Source organism: Cryptomeria japonica, chromosome 9 (genome assembly GCF_030272615.1).
Source record: "Cryptomeria japonica chromosome 9, Sugi_1.0, whole genome shotgun sequence".
Lineage (NCBI taxonomy): Eukaryota > Viridiplantae > Streptophyta > Pinopsida > Cupressales > Cupressaceae > Cryptomeria > Cryptomeria japonica.
The window spans coordinates 750749619-750759300 of NC_081413.1; positions in this window are offsets into that span (position 1 = coordinate 750749619).

Consider the following 9682-nt stretch of genomic DNA (forward strand, 5'->3'; position numbering starts at 1 on the left):
CGGTATAAATAAGGTATTTTACATAGCTAATTTATTAGTGGGTCCTATTCACATGTTAGGTTAACTTAGGTCCTAGGTGTCTTTCTAGAAGTCTTAATTGTCATTGAGATGTTATCTCATTTAATTCTTGAGTCCTAGGACATTTAGTATTTGTTTGGGTTAGTTGTCTTGTGTTAAATGATTAAGACACATGTCAACATTTTTTTTAACATAAACTTTTACACCTAAAAAACCCATGTTAGCTTGTGGATGAGCTAGAGTTTGATAGATAATAAGCATGTCTATTCTTATTTATTTTAGAAAAAGGATGTGATGGTAATATGTTATCTCTTTAGTTCTATTTTAGTTATCTCCACCAATTCAATTCATAATAGTACTTTGAAAAAAATTCATCATATTAATTGTTAATTTGTAGGGCCTCTAGTGGAATCACTTATCCTTGAATTCTTGGGAAAAATTCTAAATAAAGTTACTATTTATTATTTCTCTTTTAAATTCTTACCTAATTTTGAGTGAATCAAAGAAACACTATGTATAACCCGTTTTTTTTTAGTTTGTGTGTTAATCTTAGTAGTATTGGGCTTCATATCCGTGCACCTCCCAATTTTTTTGGACCTTTTTGAGATAACCCTAAACCCTTTATCTCCTATTTTCTAGTGTATGTCACCACTACACTTCCACCTTAGACACTTATACTAGTTACGAGTCTATAAAAAACTCTAATTTATAAATTACATCCATCCTTTGATAAGAAATATTCGTGTTATTATGTGTTTTAGTACTCTACTAATGAACCTATTCCATAAACTTTCAAAGCCTACTTATAGCTTCAAATTGTACCTAGATCTATAGTCTATGCGCAAATCTCTAATCATAAAATATTAAAGCCTCTATAGATATCATTTAAAAATCTTAGTTATAGTTATATTTATAAAGTTTTATGTGCCTTCCTTTCAATATAAACATATGTCCTCATTTTAACTTTGTTTTATATTTATATTAGTAATGACTTAAACTATTTATTTTATTATCGTGTGAATATAAAATTTATCTAAGTTTTATGTTATATTCATATTGCTTTGTTGAACATCACACTAATAGACAAGACCTTGAAAGTGCATTAGATAGTCACTCACCCACTAATCCATGATGAACATAATAATGATACTATTTAACATGATCTCCTTCACAGTTATCGTGAAGTATACAAGGCCAAAGGCCAAATATCGTAGCACATCTTGAGTAGATCATTTATCAGACATAGCTCATATCACTGCAAGCAAAATCTGCCATATCAGAGATAGTGAAGGTACTAAGTACCAATTTGAATATAAACATTGCATAGTTCCCATAACATATCAGAGATAGCAAGATATTCATCTTATCGCATTCATAAGGTTTATATGCAAATTTGAATATTTTATCTATTGAGTCAGAATAACAGTTACAAATCACACATTGTTTATAATATCTGTTGTGCAAGCTCGTAGGAGTCCAACTATTCATATAGCAGAACGTACTTATCATTTCTCCATATGAGTGATAACACTTATTATTCTCAGTTATAAGTTAATTGCTTAGAAAGAAGAAGTTGAGCATTAAAATATTGATCCATTGTTCTAAACTCACAAGTTGTCCAAAACGGGACATTACAAATCCCCCTAGAAGTAGCTTCTTTTTTAAGGTTACAAACCTTGTACAAAGGGTATTCAAATAAACTTATAAGAGCATATAGCAGAACGTACTTATCATTTCTCCATATGAGTGATAACACTTATTATTCTCAGTTATAAGTTAATTGCTTAGAAAGAAGAAGTTGAGCATTAAAATATTGATCCATTGTTCTAAACTCACAAGTTGTCCAAAACGGGACATTACAAATCCCCCTAGAAGTAGCTTCTTTTTTAAGGTTACAAACCTTGTACAAAGGGTATTCAAATAAACTTATAAGAGCTATTGTTTTGGGGTCATTTCTCCATATAAGTGATAACACTTATTATTCTCAGTTATAAGTTAATTGTTTATAAAGAAGAAGTTGATAATTAAAATATTGATCTATTGTTCTAAACTCACAAGTTGTCCAAAACGGGACATTACAAATGCCCCCTAGAAGTAGCTTCTTTTTTAAGGTTAGAAACCTTGTACTAAGAGCTATTGTTTTGGGGTCATTTCTCCATATAAGTGATAACACTTATTATTCTCAGTTATAAGTTAATTGCTTAGAAAGAAGAAGTCGATAATTAAAATATCGATCCATTGTTCTAAACTCACAAGTTGTCCAAAATGGGACATTACAAATCCCCCCTAGAAGTAGCTTCTTTTTTAAGGTTACAAACCTTGTACAAAGGGTATTCAAATAAACTTATAAGAGCTATTGTTTTGGGGAAGTTAGATTCCCCATAACAGAGTAATGAAGTGTGGAATATTTTAGCTCCAATACATATCTTTGGGTAGTTGCAATATATGACTGCAAGCTTCCATGTACCTACATGAATATTGAAAAACTCCTTTTTCCGTGTACTTTCACATGTTAAAAGACCTCAAGATTTTTTAACCTATGTATTCTTTGAAATTAGCCTTGAAAGTCACCACATACCTTAAAGACAAAATAGTAGGCTACAAAATGTAGTCCCCACCCTTTGAAATTAGCCTTGAAATTCACCACATACCTTAGAGACAAAATAGTAGGCTACAAAATATAGTCTCACCCTTCAAAGGTAGCAACTTAAAATATTGCTTTGACATTGTTTACAAACATGATAATAATGGTGGATTCACATAGTGCCTTCCATTTTTATTGTCAATTGGGTTATCTACCTTGAATACACCAATGAGAGATTTCTCTTGGGAGTTGGGTGTATGACATCTTTTAACAATTGTTCTATTTGAAAGGAAAGCAAGTGCGGAAATACGCTTCCCTAATGTCAATTTGCAGGGGAAAACAGGATAATGTTTACAAATTTTCAACTTTTACAGGATATGACACAAGCATGAGCATAAATAATTAAACAAAACAGATACATAACACACATAGTTAATGTGGGAAAACCCTTTCGGGAGAAAAACCCACTGCCAACAGAAATTAACTTTATTAATAGTATGTCAAATACAATAAAGTCTAGTCTGTAGACTTCCTTCACTCTGTTGAACAATCGTTCCAGATAAAGAAAAACTCAGGTCAATTACAGTCACAAAATGCTCAATAGTTATTATAGTTCGTCAACCTTACATTGGTTTGCATTTTGCTTCTGATACCAAACAGGTCGACTGTTACACCTGCGCAAGACGGTTGAGAAGTCGATCTGTCCCTGTCGGTTTGAATTCATGGAAAACCATTTATACCACATGCATTCGAAAGTCGGGTCGGTGCGTATTCATATACACCGACAGGAACTTCTAATGTGACCATGAGCTCATCTTTTGGACTTCGGTTCGAAGCGAGCATCCACGGTTGGTCTCTACTCCATCGACCATCAGATAGACCACAAATACGTTGCATCGATCTCCCAATGAACCAGAAGATGACTCTACTAAAGTGGCTCCAAAACAGGTCGGCTCCATCGGCTCATCGGAATAACACTCCAACAGATAGACTTGAGCTCCTGATGATCCCCGATCATCGAAGGGGACTTCATCGGGTTATCGACAAGACAACCAAACTAGTTACCCTGATCTCCGATAACAACGAAGTCGACCAAATCGGATCCATCGGGTAATTGGCATATCAATCAACAGGCTCCTTCGATAGCCGATGACATCCCGATTGTCGAAGGCGACTTCATTGGGTCATCGATATAACGACTGAACAACTATCCTGATAGCCGATGCTACCTGATGACTGAAGACGACTTCGTTAGGTCATCAGGATGACATCAAAACTACTTCTCCGAGCACCCAATGAAAGAGGATACATCGGCAAAGGTTATATCGATAGATGTTCCATCGGGATAGGTTACTTCGATTAGCCCGATCAGAAAATAGCACAATGTCAAGTGAATTCGAGGCAGATATTTCCAACAAACTCCCACTTGACGAGGAATTCACTGGACCAATTACCATTTCAGATGTTACTGAGAATCACGGGTATCAAGACCCATAAAATTAGACCACCACCTGAACTTGTGAGTGCTCACCGGTTTCGTCAAGGCGTCTGCAACATTTTCCAGAGTGTCTACCTTGTTAAGAATAACTTTTCCATCTTCCACCATGTCACGAACAAAGTGATATTGAACATCAATATGCTTCGATCTAGCATGGAAAGTAGGATTCTTTGCTAGACATATAGCACTCTGACTGTCACTCTAAATTTCAACATGCACTGCATCAAAACCAATATCTGAGCTCAAATGCCTAAGCCAGACAACTTCTTTACAAGCATGTGTGGCCGCCATGTATTCTACCTCTATAGTGGACAGAGCGACTACAGGTTGCCGCTTGCACTCATCCAACTGATTGCGCCACCATTCAAGACAAAGATATATCCACTAGTGGATCTCCTGCTGTCAATATCTCCTGCCCAATCAGAATCCACATATCCACAAATGCTTAGAGTCCTCTTTGAATCAAATAAATTACCATGAAAACATAAGGCAAAGTCTGAAGTTCCCTTCAGATATCTGAAAACTCTCTTTACAACATCCCAATGCGGTCTTCTTGGGTTTGACATAAATCTTCTAAGTACTCCCACTTGTTGGGCAATGTCTGGCCTTGTATAGACCATAGCATACATCAAGCTGCCAATAGCACTTGCATAAGGGATGTTCTTCATGTCAGCAATCTCTTTTGGATATTTCAGACTGTCAAGTACAGATAGCTTAGTTCCTTGCAAGATGGGAACAACCTATGATTTACAGTCAGACATATGAAACCTGTCAAGAACATTGGTTATATATTTTCTCTGGCTGAGCCAAAGTTTCCTCTTAGATCTATCCCTTTTGATCTCCATTCCCAGAATGTAGTTTGCTGCTCCTAAATCCTTCATTTCAAATTTCATAGATAGCTGAGATTTTAAAACTGAGATCATACCTTTTGTATTTCCTATGAACAACATGTCGTTTACATACAAAGCTATGATAAGAATCTTATCACCTTCAATTTTGTAGTAAACACGATGATCAACTTTTGACCTCACAAATCCCAAGGACAAAACAAATGTATCATACTTTTGATACCACATTTTGGGAGATTGTTTCAAACCATGCAAAGACTTCTTGAGTCTACATACCAAATGTTCTTTACATTTTTCCACAAAGTGCTCAGGCTAAGACATATAAATTTCTTCTTCAAGATCACCATGAAGAAATGTTGTCTTTACATCCATCTGCTCAATCTCCCAATCATATGTTGTTGCAAGTGACAAGATAAATCTGATAGGTGTCAACTTAGCCACAGGAGAGAAGATCTGTCCATAGTGAATACCTTCCTTTTGAGAATACCCCTTTACAACCAATCTTGCTTTGTATTTGTCAATGCTGACATCTAGACCATGCTTCTTTTTGAATACCCATTTGCAGCCTACAGGCTTTCTGCCTTTAGGCAATGGCACCAAATCCCAAGTTCCATTTTTATCCAATGATGACATTTCATCATTCATGGCTTCCAACCAGGAATCTGAATTAGGCATCTTAATAGCTTCTTTGACAGTCCTAGGCTCATCAATATCTGCAAATAAAGCATAAGCACAATTAACATTCAACATAGAGTGATTGTACTTATTAGGTGTATACCTATCAGGTTGCCGCCTCTCTCGAGTAGATCTTCTCAACTCTGGTGTTGAGGCTTCTTGAGGTTCAACAAGAGGATCATCATCACGTTCTTCTTCAAAACTACTTGAACTGCTTGAACTCTCCTCATCTTCAGGTATCTCTAGAGATTCTTCCTTAGTTGGAGGAATTTCAACCCCAACTTCTCCTTTCTTTCCTAAGTTGTGATCTAGTGACATAGGTTTCAGCTCATGAAGAATCACACTTCTGTTGTACATAACCTTACCAGTCATTGGATTCCAAAGTTTGTATCCTTTCACACCAACTCCATATCCAATGAAGATACATTTCATAGCTTTGTTATCCAATTTAGACCTATTAATATCAAGCACATGAGCATATGCCTCTGCACCAAAAACACGAAGGTACCTTAAAGAAGGTTTCTTACCAGACCATGCTTCCATAGGTGTTTTGTCAACCAATGCTGAAGTAGGAGAACGATTCAATAGGTAACATGTTGTAGCAACTGCTTTAGCCCATAACTTTTATTCCAGCCCAGCTCCGCTCAACATGCTTCTTGCTTTCTCCATTAGAGACTGATTCAACCTTTCAGCAACTCCATTTTGTTGTGGAGTGTAAGGTACAGTCTTATGTCTCTTAATCCCATGATCAATGCAATACTTGTTGAAATCTGCACTACAATATTCACCACCATTATCTGTTCTTAAACATTTAATCCTTCTCCCAGTCTGATTTTCAACAAGGTTCTTAAACTCCTTAAACCGACTGAATACTTCTGATTTACTTTTAAGAAAGTATACATAAGCCCTTCTAGAATAATCATCTACAAATGATACATAGTATCTCGACTTAGACATAGAAGGAACATCCACTGGACCAAACACATCAGAGTGAACATAATCCAGAATACCAGAAGATTTATGAGAACTGGAATAAAAATGAACACGGTTATGTTTTCCATATATGCAATGTTCGCAGAAATCAAACTCAAAACTACAATCATCCATACCTTCAACCAGATTTTTATTCTTCAAGGCTTTTAAACCTTTTTCACCTATGTGGCCTAACCTATTATGCCAGAGCATTGTTTTCTCAGTAGGAACTTTAGCTTCCAATGAATTAGCATTATGCATCATTATAGTTGTCTTAACAAACTTTTCAAAGATTACATTACAACATATAGGTTCAGCATTTAACTTATACAGTGTACCAATGCGATCACCCTTTTCCAAAACAATGGAACCCCTAGTCATCTTGCAACCACCAGATACAAAAGTAACTTGTACTCCAACATCATTAAGTTTACTTACAGAAAGAAGGTTTCTTGCCAAACCTGGTATATGAAGGTACTCCATTGATCCCCTTCACTCCACCATATGGGAATTGAATTTTAATTTTGCCTCTCCCTACAATCTCCAACGTAGAATCACTAGCCAAGTATACCTTTCCACCAGCGTACGGTTCATACTTTGAGAACCACTCCTTGTGGGAGGTTATGTGAAAAGATGAGCCAGAATATACTAACTAGGTGTCATCTGAGGTAGGCATTGCCAGGGCTGCTACAAATGCATCTGCATCACTCTGAGAAGATTCAATGTCAGAATACTTCTTCTTCTTCTTCTCCTCCTTGCAATCCTTTCAGATATGCCCTTTTTGCCCACAGTTCCAGCACTTCACCTTTGACTCCTTGCTTGGAGATTTTTATCTCTCTTGGGACTTGGACTTGAACTTATTTCCTTTCTTCTTGTCTTTGTCCTTCGGTCTACCTCGAACAAAGAGTGCATCTTTTGTCACCTCAGAAGACTTCTTTCTCATTTCTTCTGACAAAAAAGTATTAACCACAATATCCATCTTGAACTGGGTCGTAGTACTACCGATAGCCATCACTAAGATTTCCCAAGAGTCAGACAATGAGCACAACAACAACATGCAGCGTTCTTCTTCCTGGATGGACACACCAACAGAAGTTAACTGTGCAAGAACCATGTTCAATGCATTCAAATGGTCTACCAAAGATGTTCCTGCATCCATCTTCAGAGAGTACAACTTCTTCCTTAAGAAAAGTTTATTCACCAGGGAATTGCCCCGATAAATGTCACCCAACTTCTTCCACAAGTCACTCGCAGTCTTCTCCTCATGAATGTTCAACAAAATAGAATTAGCAAGACACAATCTGATTAGTCCCCTTACCTTTCGGTCGGCTAAGACCCAATCCTCTTGCCTCATGCCTGTAGGTTTCTGCCTAGATATAGAAATCCAGAGATCTCGATCAACCAGTAAATCCTCCATCTTGAGTTTCCATAACTCATAACTCGACCCATTGAACTTCTCCATGTCTATGCGTCCAGAAGTGCTCGCCATCTTAACCTGTAAAACAAACAAGTAAACACTCTGCAAGATCTTCCACTGAAACGGAACTGACACAAAAAACCAACCCTACCCAACAAGGATAACACAACTTGGCCAGGCTCTGATACCACTTGAAAGGAAAGAAAGTGCGGAAATACGCTTCCCTAATGCCAATTTGCAGGGGAAAACATGATAGTTTTTACAAATTTTCAACTTTTATAGGATAAGACACAAGCATGAGCATAAACAATTAAACAACATAGAGACAAAACACATAGAGTTAACGTGGGAAAACCCTTTCGGGAGAAAAACCCACCACCAACAAAAATTAACTTTATTAACAGTATGTCAAATACAATAAAGTCCAGTCTGCAGACTTCCTTCACTCTATCGAACAATCGTTCCAAATAAAGAAAAACTTGGATCAATTACAGTCACAGAATGCTCAATAGCTATTGTAGTTCGTCAACCTTAAATTGGTTTGCATTTTTCTTCTAATACCAAATAGGTCGACCGTTACACCTGCGCGAGACGGTTGAGAAGTTGAACTATCCCTATTGGTTTTAATTCATGGAAAACCATTTATCCCACATGCATCTGAAAATCGGGTCGTTGAATTTTCATATACACCAGTAGGAACTTCTAATGTGACCATGAGCTCATCTTTTAGACTTCGGTTCGAAGCGAGCATCCGTGGTCGGTCTCTACTCCATCGGTCATCAGACAGACCACAAATACGTTGCTCTAATCTCCCGATGAACTAGTAGATGACTCCACTAAAGCGGCTCCAAAACCGGTCGGCTCCATAGGCTCATCGGAATAATACTCCAACAGATAGACCCGAGCTCCTGATGATCCCCGATCGCCAAAGGCGACTCCATCGAGTCATCCGCAAGACAACCAAACTAGTTACCTCGATATCCGATAACACCGAAGTCGACCAAAGCGGATTCTTCGGGTAATTGGCATAGAAATCAACATGCTCCTTCAATAGCCGATGACATCCTGATCGCCGAAGGCGACTTCATCGGATCATCGGTATAATGACTGAACAACTATCCCGAACAGCTATCACGATAGCGGATGCTACCAGATGACTGAAGAAGACTTCATCGGGTCATTGGGATGACATAAAAACTACTTCTTCGAGCACCCAATGAAAGAGGATACATCGGCAAAGGTTATATTGATAGATGTTCCATTGGGATAGGTTACTTTGATCAGCCTGATTAGAAAATATCACAATGTCAAGTGAATTCGAGGCACATATTTCCAATACTTTTAGCATACCATGGGTGGGGACCTTATTTAGACCGAGCCAAAAAATTGAGACAAATTTAAATAAAATAGGATTCTCTAGAATAATGTGGTGGAAGGTAATTTGGCAACTTATGTTGAAGGTATGAATGGTTATAACCTTACTTTGTCTGAGTAGTTCACCCAATCTTGGGATGAAGGTGAAGTTCGAAAGGGTGGGATAAAATTCATTGTGTCTATGGAAACCATTGCGGCTACAATGGGTCTTGTGGATGAAGGCACAACCTTCTCTAAGAAACCAAAGGGCGGTTACAAAGAGGATTTTAAAAGGTTCTTGAAGTTAGGGGAAAAAA